Raw genomic sequence first — 13,343 nt, 5'->3', positions numbered from 1 at the left:
TTTTTTTTTAGTCTTTTTGAGACAGGGCCTCTCTATGCAATTCAGAATAAGGGGCACAAAAACTCTTGGAAAAACAAAAGGAGAAAAAAAAACTTAAAATGTATTCAAGGAGAACAATGACATACTAGTCAGTAGATGGTGTCTGAGGAAGAGAAAGATACCCAACTGGGTATTAAACCAGCCCTAAGAAATCTGTAAGATTTTTATACCAAGATATTAAAAGTTGTATTCGTACTTGATAAATGTAAGAGAACTGAACAAAATTACCAGTTTGCTTAGTCATTTTGATCCTGACAAGTACTTGGACAAGTTAAATTTGGGGGGTTAAATATGGCTTAAAAGAAAACTATTAGTGTATCTGCAAAGGGCTCATTCTCAGAGTATGTAAAGAAGTGTCACAAATCAATTAAAAGAGGGCAGATAATTCAATCGGTAAACGAGCTGGACACTCTTCAAAAGAAGATATCTAAAGGCCAGTAAGCAAATTAGTTGCCAGGAAAAGGCAGTTTAAACCACAGTAGATAAAAGCATATGCCCGTCAGAGTGGCTAAAACCAAGAGGGCAATGACCCCAGCCTGCCATTGATGTGGAGCAACTGGGAATCTCGTACTCTGCAGGCGGGAGAGCCACTCCGAAGAGACTCTGGGCGGGAGCGTGTGTCCTGCATCAGGCAATAGCACAGCTCTGTTCATGTGGAAAGGCTGTCCACAAAGTTATTTCAAAGATTTCCCCCCACAATTTCAGCAATTTCATACACAGGAAGTGACTGTGATACCCTGTTTAGGTTTACATCTAGATGTCCCCTGACCTTTCAAAGATGATTCCATTATAGAGAATTGTAGCTGATTGTTGTCAGGAGGTGGGACCTAGCGGAAGAGGCAGCTCCCTGCAGGGGTGACCTGGAAGGTTAGAGTCCCTTCCCAAATCTCTTCACTCGCTGCTTCCTGTTCACCATGATGTGAGCAGCCTCTCCTCCGCCAGGCCCCTCTGCCAAGATACCTGCCTTGGAGCCGGTGAACTGAGACCTCTGCAGACTGTGAGCCAAAATAAACCTCTGCTCCTTTAATTCACAGGTGTTGACATTGTGTGTCAGGGATGAGAAAGTGACGAAGACATATCAGTCTCATCTCCTACAGGACAGACTGTAATACGCTGGAGATTTGTCAAAACCTTTGCTGCCTGTGACCTGTGCTTCCCTCTGGAGGTACTAAGCATCTAGGTGTTTATGTGAGAGTTGTGGGAAGCTGCTCTCCCATGGGATTCTACTTGCTTCTGTTCTGATAGAGGTGACTTTTGTAATCGGTTGAGCCACAGTTATCCAGCCTTGTCATTAACATGTAGTTTCCCCTCGCTCCTCACAGTGGCCTAAAATTTCTTGTATGTAAATCAGAGGTTGTGGCTTCTGGAAGAACTAACAAAGGAAAAGTTTACAAACACAGTGGTAAGGAATGTAGCAAGTACTCTTTTTTTTTTTTTTTTTTTTTTGTCTTTTTGAGACAGGATCTCGCTCTGCAGTTCAGGCTGGCCTGGAGTTCACTTTGTAGCCCAGGCTGGTCTTGAACTCACAACAATCCTCCTGCCTCAGCCTCCGGAGTGCTGGGATTACAGGTGTGCACCACCACGCCCAGCTACATTCAGAGTTGTACATCAATCACCACAGTAAATTTTAGAACATTTTCTTTACCTGAGAAAGAAATCTCATTCTTCTTAGTCATTAACTCCTCCATTCCTCCTAGGCTGAGGTAACGAATCTACTTTCTGTCTTTCATCTACAATAGATTGCTTACTCTAGAAATTTCATACACATAGGTCATACCATATATGTTATTTTGTGACTTGCTTTTTCTATATATATGTAATAGGTTTTCTTCTTTTTTTTTTTTTCTGATAGGGTCTCACTATGTAGTCCAAGCTAAACTTGAACTTACCGTGAAGCCCAGGCTGGCCTTGAATTTGCTGTAAATCTCCTGCCTCAGCCTCCTGAATAATGAGATTATATGGGGGCACCCCCGTGCCTATCTCTGTATAATAGTTTTAGAGGCTCACCTCTGCAGGTTGTAGAGAAGGATATTCTTTAGTTTATCTTTCAATGTATTACCTATGTGAGACTTTGGGCCTGACCAAGCCATAGGATTGTTTGATTCTGGGGGAAGTCTAGCAAAAGCCCTGGTGTAAAAGGAAATGATAGCAGGACCTGTCCCTGTGGAAAGCCTCAGGGCAGTGCTAGGTGCCGTGCTGAGATATGCCCAAAGGAATGATGACTAAGTCAAGTCTCATTCCTATGATAGTTAAATTGTATTGTCTTCGCCAATCCTGTTAATTATTCCTGCCATTTGCCCTGTTGCTGCTTTTTGTTTGTATCCCAATAAAAGGCTAAGGAGGGTGGTAATAGAGGCTTCAGTCCAGGAGGCTGCAGCCTCCTGATCCCTCACTGTCTCTCTCTTGTTTTTCTTTTCATCCGAGGGCACCTCGTCCTCGGGACCTGTCACCCCAGACAGAAACTGACTATACACAGACAGCAGATGCCCGTGTTGATACTTTGTTGCTATTTACGAATGAATAATTTCCATTGCTTATTCCTTTATCAGTTAGGTTGCTCCACTTGTTGGCTGCTGTGAGGATGCTGCTGTGAACATTCACATACAAGTTTCCGGTGCGGGAATGCTTTCCTCTCTGTTGCGTATATACCAAAGAGTGGGCTTGCTGGGTCACAGAATAATTCCACAGCTAGCATTTAGAAGCACTGAGCCAGCCATACCTGTGCGCCCGTGTTTATAGCAGCACAACTGGTAATAGCTAGATCTTGGAAACAACCCAAATGGCCATCAACCGAGGAATGGATAAAGAAAGAACCACCAAGCCATTTTTAAAGTGCTCGCACCAATTTGCCTTCCCATTGGCCACATGGCAGGGAGGAAAGTCACGAATGCAGGCCGCCCAGCGGAGGTGACTTTACTGCTACAAGTGGACACCTGGTGGATTGCACCAGAGAACTTCAGTCCTGGGATTTCTGTGATCCCTTTGTCTAGAAACAGGAAACGTGGACTGTTGACCCAAGTACCGAGTATAGCATGTTGATGATGCAGGACTTGAACTGTGGTCCATTTGGAATTTTGGGTATTTTTTTAATACTCTGTATTCTGCTAGGCACAGGCAAAGCTCTGGTCCTTTTTGTCCCATTTCGAACCCTCCATTTAGCAGGATATGCACACAGAAAGAAACTGCCTCAGCACACATACTTAGAGGAACTGGTACTCTGTATTTCCCTGATGACTGGCTTTGTGGATCCTTCCGGTTAATTGGTATTTAATTTCAGATGATACTTCAAAATTCATGAAACAGCCGGGAGTGGTGGCACACACTTGTAAGCCCAGCACTCAGGAGGCTGAGGCAGGAGGGTGATTGCGAGTTTGAGACCAGCCTGGGCTACAATGTGAGCTCAAGGCCAGCCTGAGCTGCATGGCAAGACCCTGTCTCAAAAAGACAAAAATAATAATAATAATAACAATAATAACAATTCGTGAAACAAAAATACTGTGCATCATCCAAAAATACTTCGGGTCATCCAATTTTCAGAAGTGAGAGACCAGAAGCCTCAGAACACCTACTCACACTGTCACACCCCCTAGAATCCAGGATGTCAGAGCATCCTGCCCATGAGGACAAGATCATGTAGAAAATCCTAAATGGAAATTTTGGCCCAAGAAAATAAATTAAGCAGGGTGTGGTAGCACACTCCTGTAATCCCAGCCCTCAGGAGGCTGAGGCAGGAGGATTGTTGCAAGTTCAAGATCAGCCTGGGCTAAAAAGTGAGCTCAAGGCGAGCCTGAACTGCATAGCAAGACCCAGTCTCAAAAAGACAAAAAAAAAAAAAAAAAAAAGAAAAAGAGTATAAATTAATACGCAGGTGAATTCAAGGATGATGCCTCCAAAAATGCAGTTCATTGTAAAACAGCTTAAACTTAGCAAAATAAAATTTTCTTTAATAAAAATTTCCATATTCTAGCCAGGCATGCTGGCACATGCCTGTAATCCCGGGACTCAGGAAGCTGAGGCAGGAGGATTGCTGTGAGTTTGAGGCCAGCTTAGGCTACAATAGTAGGCTAGCTTGAGCTGCATAGCAAAACCCTGTCTCAAAAAACCAGAATATGACAAAAATTTCCGTATTCTAACTATAATGCACATGCAAGTGATTAAGCCATATTGATAAAGAGGCCCGCTGGGAGATTCTGGAAGGTTCTTTTGAAATAATATGTCTCTGCAGCACCCCCAGAATGCAGACTCCCGCAGTCCACAAGGACTCTTTGCTTTCCATGGGGGTGACTTGCACCAGCTCCGGAAGAACTGGTTCTTCTTCCTACCAGCATGTGGTTAGATAAACTAAATACTTAGGGTCAAATTTAAAGATGAATTTCTTCTATAACAAGATTCGAGCCTTCCCACAGATAAGGAGTGAGGATGACACTTCAGATTATTCCTGCTTCCATAAAGTCCTCCTGGGAAATGGCTCATAGAGTCCTACCTTATAGGTGGTAAAGATCACCACTTCCAGGCAGGCCACAAACACCAGGAAACTTTAACCAAATCTGGTGAGAAGAATTAGATGGGTTCTTTAGTTTTTGGTTCTCAGCTTCAGAGCCAATTTACTGGTAAGGTCAGTAGAAAGTATTTCTAGCATTGTAGGAGGAAGAGAAACAACACTGGGGCTTTACAAAATTTACAGGCAACAGATATAGGTTATGAACTGTAATCTGGAGGCTGAGGCAGGAGGGTCTCAAGTTGAAGGCCAGCCTGGGCTACAGACTGAGTTCAAAGAAGACAGCCTACATAATGAGACCATGTGTCAAAGGAGAAAAAAAGGAAAGGAAAGAGAGAAAGAAAGAAAGAAAGAAAAAGAAAAAGACAGAGGGAAGAAAAATTTATAGGGAATCTTAACTCTGGTTCAAATCTTATGGCTCTAATTTTATTGGCCATTTAATAAGGAGTTTGTTTACTTGTTTGTTTGAGGTACTGTGGATTGAACCCAGGGCTTTCACACTGAGTTACATCCCTATCCCTTTTTTTAATTTTTTATTTAGATATAGGGTCTCACTAAGTTGCTAAATTACCCAAACTTGCCTTAAACTTACGATTCCTTTCTGAACCTCCCACCATTCTAGTATTACATGTGTGCACCACCAGACCCAGCTCCAAGCCTTTTAAAAAATTTCTTTCTTTTTTTTGTGAGACAGTGACTCACTAAGATGGCCAGTTTGGGCTTGAAATCGTCCTCCTGCCTCGGCCTCTCAGAGTGCTGGGTTTTCAGCTCTGTGCCACTCCACCCAGCAAGACAGTTCTTTTCACACCAGGACAGATCTTTAAAAATTTTTATCAAGGCAAAAGAGGGGAGATTAAAAGAAAAATTGTCACAAATCCAATCCCGGACAGAACTTTTTAACTGCTGCATAATTTAATTCGTAGCTTTCTTCTGGAAAGAAATTACGACTCCTGATTTTTATTTGTTTTTTTTTGTTTGTTTGTTTGTTTTGGTTTTTTTTGTTTTTTTCTCCGGTACCGGGAATCGAACTCAGGACCTTGCGCTTGCCAGGCAGGCGCTGTGCCGCTGAGCTAAATCCCCAGCCCCAACTTCTGATTTTTAAAAAGATGCTCAGAGAATGGGTTAAATGGCCAAGCAGCGCCAGCACCTCGGAGTCTCCAAGACAAAGTGTCCGGGGTCTGGGAAGCAACAGCTTGGAGAGGAACCTCAGCAAGCAAAGGGCACTTGGGGACCATGAGGGGAAGAAAATAGGATTAAGTGACACGGAAGAAACAGCAGAGGAGAAACCACGCTTGCCACGGCTGCGATCCGCGGCTGGGGAGCCACCAGCAGGGAGGCGAAGTGAAAGGAACGACGATTTTTTGCTCCTGGAGAACTGGACCGCTGCGCGGGGACCAGCAAAATGTCACGCAGCTATAGACAGCAGGAAAACCGCGGGACACGACGTCCAGAGCGGCCTTCCACAGCCCGCAGCGGCCGCGAGGGCCCTGGGCGGGCGGGCGGGGCCGAGAGGCAGGTGCAGTGCACAAACCGGGCTCCCGGCCGCGTCCTCCCTTCCTCGCGAGACCCCGGGGCAGCGCCCCGCCTGCTCCGCTCCCCACCTGGGGGAAGGCACCCAGACTTTGCCCCGTCATTCTTCATTCGAGCGTATTAGTTTTTCTTCTTTTTTTTTTTTAACTCTTAACTTTTTATTTCCATGTTTACTCTCCGTTTTCTTTCTTCTGTACGCGCTCCCCCACACTTTTATTACATTATTGCACACTTTTTTCTTGTGTAAGAGTGTCTGCGTGTCTGTGAGCTTCGTGTACGCTTGTCTCTCCCCGCTCCCAGCGTAGTTCATGGAGGGGATGGGGATTCTCCCTTGTCTGCTAGGGTCCCTCCTACTTTCACCCCGGACTTCTGCCTGACCTCCTTCTGCTGTGTGATTCCTTCTCCTTTGCACCTTTCTTTCCTCCCCCGCTCCCGATCGTCTCCCTTAAACTTTTTCTCTAATACTTTCACCAATCATAGACTTTTCCCATTCCCATTCCTCATGACCAATTTTGTTTGTTTGTTTTTTGTCTTTTTGAGACAGGGTCTGGCTCTGCAGTTCAGGCTGGCCTTGAGCTCAATTTGTAGCCCAGGCTGGTCTTGAACTTGCAACGATCCTCCTGCCTCAGCCTCCTGAGTGCTGCGATTACAGGCCTGCGCCACTATGCCCTGCCTCAGGACCAATTTTGTAGCTAGTTGCCCGTTATCCCCTTTGGAATAAAGGACACACCCTTAACATCATTAGGATCCCTTGACCCGTCCTATTTTCTCCTTCTCCTCCCACAGAGCAGAGGATTTAAAATAAAACAAAAAACAAAAATTTTTTTTCCTCTTTTCTTACCTGCTCTGGCCTTATCCATTCCCATCCCATGTAGCCTACATAACGAAGTCTATAAAATGACTGTGAATGCTGTTTCACCAGTAGGGCAGACACAGCCATTGTATTTAACGCATATTAATTGTGGGTCCACACTCGGGCTGTTAAGATGCGTGCACTATCACCTGGATTTCCCCTCTAGGCTAAAGGGAGACCCAAAACAGGGTCTCCTGGTGTGCTGTTTCTCAATCAGCCCTGATGGGTACCGCTGTAACGGATCAGCCTGGTACCGCCCTAGCTGAACTGACTGCTTAGGAATAATCCGGACTCAGTGGACGGTTTCATGTCAGTGAACTGTCTGCCGAATCTATCACACCAGGGAGAGAGAGACGGACAGCAAGAGCCCCTAACCCAAGAGCTCGGCTAGATCAGACTGCAAGGCGCCTGTGACCTGGCAGAGGTCTGAGTTGGGCGCTCCAGCGCTGCTGCGGAGGCTCGCAGGAGTTCGCGGGGTGAGCGCGCGGACTGTCTGGCAAAGAACCGCCCGGGGCTAAGTATGCAGCGTGCAGCGTCTCCTTGGAATATCTACTCTGGGCTCCCGCTGGACACCTTGCGGGTTTCCGGGACATCTGTAAGTTTCCTGATTTGTGTAGTAAAGTGGGGTCACGCTATGTTCTTCTCCGGTTCCCTGTGGTTGTTAGGTTACTTGTGGGTATTTGTTCTTTCTTTGGCTCTGACTTGATAGGCATCTAGGTTCTCTCCGTCATCTCAGCTCCCTATCTAGTATCTTCGCTTCAAGCGCCAGTGACAGTATTAATTCTTCCTCCTCCTCCCAACTTAAATTCCCCATACTCAGCTCCCTCACAGTCACTGCCGTCTTCTCTAGTTTATTCCTTGATCCTCCCCACCCTTTGGCTCTTCTGAGTGTTTTTGTTTTTCCGGTCCCGGGAATTGAACTCACCACCTTGTGCTTGCCAGGCAGGCGCTGTGCCGCTGAGCTAAATCCCCAGCCTGCTTTGGCTCTTCTGTATCTCATCCAGCTCCTTCTCCTCCCAGTCTGCAAGTTCTGACAACCACCTAGCTTTCCTCGATCACAAAGTGAACCCCTTTTTAAAATGTCGCCCTCACCCCTATTCAATAGCCTCTGAAAATTCAACCAAAAACGCTCCAATAAAAACAGACCCAACGTCAATCTTTTCATCTCTCGTACCACTGTTGTCCCCTTCAAACCTCCACTCTATTGTCTAACCCTCCGCATCCGCCCACCTCCATTCTCCCCACCCCCACCTACCTCACCACAGACCAGCCACAGTATTGAGCAGTCAGCCGGCACAGAGTAGACAAAGGGGGAAGAGTGACTGCAAGGACCGTTGAGAGAAGTCTGTAGGACTGAATCTGCTCACGCTGGCAGAAACAGCATTTCTTTCAGCAAAACCCAAGGACAGAGTCAAAATCGCTTACGTACTACAAGGAGCAGATCCTAGCACTGGACAAACAAAACTGGGAATCACTCACAGGGAGGCAACATCCCCCCCAAAATCTGTATATGAGCCACCAACTGTCCTCACTTCTCTATTACCAACCTGCAGTAACCCCCCATCAAAAAAAGAGATTATGATCATTATGTATGCCTAAAATATACTGATAAACTAAATTACTAAAAAAGTAATTTACCAACTAAAAAGTCCAGGACCTGATGGATTCACTGCTGAATTCTACAAAACCTTTGAGGATGTTATATCACCAATGTTCTCAAGCTCTTTAAAAACATCGAAACGGATCGTGTGCTCCCAAATTCATTGATGGAAGCCAGTGTCACCCTGATCTCAAAACCGGATAAACACCGAGCTAAAAAAGAGAACTATAGGCCCATGTCTTTAATGGACATAGATGCAGAAATCCTCAACAAGATATTAGCGGATAGAATGCACCACGTTATCAAAAAAGATTCTATATCATGACCAAGTAGGTTTCACCCCAGAGATGCAAGGACGGTTCAACATACATAAGTCAATAAATGTAACACATCACGTAAACAGGAGCAAAGTCAAAAACCACATCGTATCAACAGATGCAGGAAGAGCTTCTGACAAGACCCAACAGCCCTAGAGGGGGTGATGGCGCATGCCTGTAATCCCAAAACTCTAGAGGCTGGTCGGGAGGATAGTCATGAGTTCAAGGCCAGGCTAGGCTACATAGTGAGTTCAAAGCCATCCTGTCTCCAAAAATAACAACAACAACAAAAAAGTAAACAAATAAAATCCAACACCCCTTCATGATAAAAACCCCGAGGAAAACAGGTATAGAAGGTCCAAACCTGAATATGAGTAATGTGTTTATGACAGACTAATAGCCAGCATCATACTCAACAGGCAAAAACTAAAAGCATTCTTCCTAAAATCAGAAACAAGACGAGGATGTCCACTATCACCTTTTTCATTCAATAGAGTACTTAAACGTTAGCCAGAGCAATTAGGAAAGAGAAAGAAATGAAAGGGATACATACAGGAGAGGGAAAACTCAAATGATCATGATCTGCAGATGACATGATACTCTACATAGAAGATTCAAAGGACTCAATCAAAAAACCCTGAGAATTAATAGCGAACTTCAGCAAAGTGGCAGGATACAAGATCAACACACAAAAATCATTAGCATTTGTGTATGCCAACAGTCAATGGGATGAGAAGGAAATTATGAAAATAGTACCACTCACCACAGCTTCAAGAAAAATGAAATACCCAGGAATTAACCTAACCAAGAAAGTGAAAGACCTCTGCAAAGAAAACTATAGGACCCTGAAGAAAGATTTTGAACAGGACATCAGAAAATGGAAAGACATTCCCTGCTCCTGGATAGGCAGAACCAATATTGTCGACATGGCCTTACTCCCAAAACTGCTACACAGATTCAATGCAGTCCTGATCGAAGGGAAAATAATCCTGAAATTCATAAGGAACCAGAAGAAACCCAGAATAGCAAAAGTAATTTGAGGCAATAAGAACAAAGCAGAGGGCATAGCAAGACCTGACTTCAAGCTATACTACAAAGCAATAGGGATAAAAACAGCATGGTACTGGAATAAAAACAGACATGTGGATCAGTGGGACAGAATTGAGGATGCAGAAACCTCCCCAAGTATATTCAACTATTTGACCTTTGACACAGGAGCCAAAAGTATATGTTGGAGAAAAGACAGCCTATTCAACAAGTGGTGTTGGGAAAACTGGTTATCTGTTTGCAAAAGAATGAAACTGGACCCTTGTCCATATACTAAATTAAAAAATCAAAATGGATCAAAGATCTAAATGTTAAATCTTCTGGAAGATAAAACCTTGGAAGATATAGGTGTAGGAAAAGACTTTCTAAAACAAAACCTCAACTAACAAGAAATAGTAGCAAGAATCAACAAATGGGATTATATCAGACTAAAAAGCTTTTATACAGCAGAAAAAGATAATAATAATCAGTAGAATAAAGAGGCAACCCACAGGATGGGAAAAAATTTTGCCATCCACTCCTCAGACAGAGAGAGGACTAATATCTACAATATACAAAGAACTCATACAAATTAAACCACCTAAAAATAAAGACCTAGTCAAGAAAAGGCCCAGAGAAATAAACAGGTACTTCAGAAAAGAAGAAGTACAAATGGTCAACAGATACATGAAAACAGATGCTCAATATCTCTGGCCACTAGAAAAATCCAAATTAAAACAAGCTTAGGATCCCACCTCACTTCGGCAAGAATGACAATCATCAGGAAATCAAATAGTAGCAAATGCTGGCGAGGCTGTGGTGAAAAAGGAACCCGCTTGCGTTGTTGGTGGGAATGTAAACCAGTACAACCATTATGGAAATCCGTGTGGAGATTTCCCAAAGAACTAAAATTAGAAATGCCATACAACTCTGTTATCTCCCTGCTAGGTATCTTCCCCAAAGAGCTTAAGTGATCATATTACAGTGATACTTGCACACATGTACAGCAGCACAATTCATAGGAGCTAAATTCTGGAAGCAGCTTGTATGCCCATCAGCAGATGATTGGATAAAGAAAATGTGGTGTCTAAGTATAATGGAATACTACTCAGCTATAAAGAATGACAAATTTGAGACATTTGTAGGAAAATACGATGTCGTGTGAAATAAACCAGACACACAAACTTAAATATCCTCTCATTTGAGTGAGGCAAAGTACAAACAAAGAAAATGTACAGGATGGATAGAAAGGGACAAGGGGATGAATCTCTTGCAACAGGGAAGTGGCCCAAGAGAACAAGGCTGAGGGGTGAGGAGGGGGAAGGGGAAAGAAGAATAAAGGTACGCCATGTGCAGGGACCTAGTGACTGCAGTTAATGTAAATGCTACACGCTATAACATGAGCTGAGACAAATAATATCAGCAAGTGTGGAAGAGGGGTGGGGAAAAAGAAGGGAGAGGGGAGTGCAGGGGAAAGAGATTGAAAAGGAAGAAAGAAACAAGGTGTAATATGCGTATGCAACCACCCCCAAGGTGTCTGCATACTGCACGAACTGCAAACATGTGCTAATGAAAATGCTTAGAAATTGTCCGGATAACCTTGAAGGGGAATTGAACTTGTAGGAAATGAATCACCCTCCCAGCCAGCTCAAATCAGTCAAGAGCCTAGTGACCTTTCGATCACAAATTCTTATATTTAAAAAAAATCTAGTCTAACAATAATTAACTAAGCATACATTGAAAGTGAATTTTCTTTTTTCTTTTCTTTTTTTTTTTTTTTTGGTACTGGAAATTGAACTCATAACCTCATGCTTGCCAGGCAGGTGCGTATGCCACTGAGCTCTATTCCTGGCCCAAAAGTGAATTTTCTAAACAAATGGCCGTAAGGCCTTTTACAGCAAGATTATACTAGCAGTGACAATCTAAACTGTCAGCACTAAACTGTCCGAAACGTTTTCATGAGCACAGGAGCCGTGTGACATGCAGAGCCCTCAAAGAATGCCCACCGCTTATGAGAGGGGGGACCAGCGTATTAACAGTGCTGAGTCATCAAGACGTTTGACACTCCTCAGACACAGTACTGAGTGATTTCTCTTTAGACGAAGCTAGTCACAGGCATGGTGGTGCACATCTGTAGTCCCAGCACTCTGGGAGGCAGAGACAGGAGGGTCACAAGTTCATGCCCAACCTGAGTAACTTAGTAACTCAGTGAGACTTTGTCTCAAAAAAACACAAAACAGCCAAGGATGTACCTCAGTGTGAAGGCTCTGGGTACAATCTCCAGTACTGCAAAGAAGGAGAGAGAGAGAGAGAGAGAGAGAGAGAGAGAGAGAGAGAGAAGGTAACAGGAAGTAGGGAGATCTTTTTAAACTAGGAAGGGGAATAAGACACGGAGGTGGGAGGGATGGAAGGGGACAAGGATTTTAAAAAGAGAAAAGAAAAAATGGAAATAGAGCTTTTTCAACTGGGGAGTGGATTAAGGGAGGGGAAGGGGACAAGAAAGGAGAATGAAGATGTGTTATATACATGTATCAACTCCCCACAATAAATGGAATCATACACTGCAAACACGTACTGCTAAAAAAAATCCATTACTAGAATAAAAAAGAGAAAGAGAGGAGAGAAAGAAGTTAAACATGCTATGTCTTAAAAAGATTAAATTTCAAGGAAATCTCATAGCTAAAAAGAAGTCTGGCAAACTTTCATTTTATTCCACTTTTGGACTCTGACTTAATCAGAGGCTGAAGAAGATATTTGGTTATACTATAACCAGGGCCAAGGAATCAAAGTAATAGAAAGAATTAAGGATAATAAACAGGGGTCAATGACACAGAAAGTATGAAATCCGGTTGCAGAAGGTGGTGACTGTAGAATGTCGTTTCTTTTTTTTTTTTTTAACGGGGCATTGAACTCAGGGCCTTGCGCTTGCCAAGCAGGCGCTGTGCCGCTGAGCTAAATCCCCAGCCCCCTAGAATGTCATTTTTTAGAGAAAGTGCATGCTTTGTTTTATTATTTGATACCAGTTGCAACCCAAGCTTTCTATAGTTGGCAAATATTACAGAAATGCTTCCAGCAAAATATATGTCAGTTGAAAGAACATTTGCTCCTTTGCGATCATTTTACTTCAGGATAAAGATGGCTTCGCTTTGCTCCCACCACTCCTCTCCCCCACCCTACTTCAGATAAGTGCATCAAGTCAGGGCTTCATCACCATTGATTTCGGTTGAAAGTTTGTTCTGTTGTTGTTGTTTTGTGGGGATTTTCTTTTGTTTGAGGTTTAGGGCTTGTTTCACTTTGTCCAAACTCTTCTGACCCTTAATGTTTGTGTTGGACTGTCTGCTGTAATCCTAAGGGGTTTAACTTTATAAACAAATTTTTTTTTTTTTTTTTTGCTCTTCTCTGACAGCTTTTAAAATTCTGTCCTTGTGGTAGACTTCTGGGATTTTTTTTTTTTTTTTTTTTTTTTTTTTTGGTTTTTCT

Source organism: Chinchilla lanigera, unplaced genomic scaffold, assembly GCF_000276665.1.
Source record: "Chinchilla lanigera isolate Chin_1 unplaced genomic scaffold, ChiLan1.0 scaffold00049, whole genome shotgun sequence".
Classification (NCBI taxonomy): Eukaryota; Metazoa; Chordata; class Mammalia; order Rodentia; family Chinchillidae; genus Chinchilla; species Chinchilla lanigera.
Note: the sequence above shows the minus strand (reverse complement) of the source record.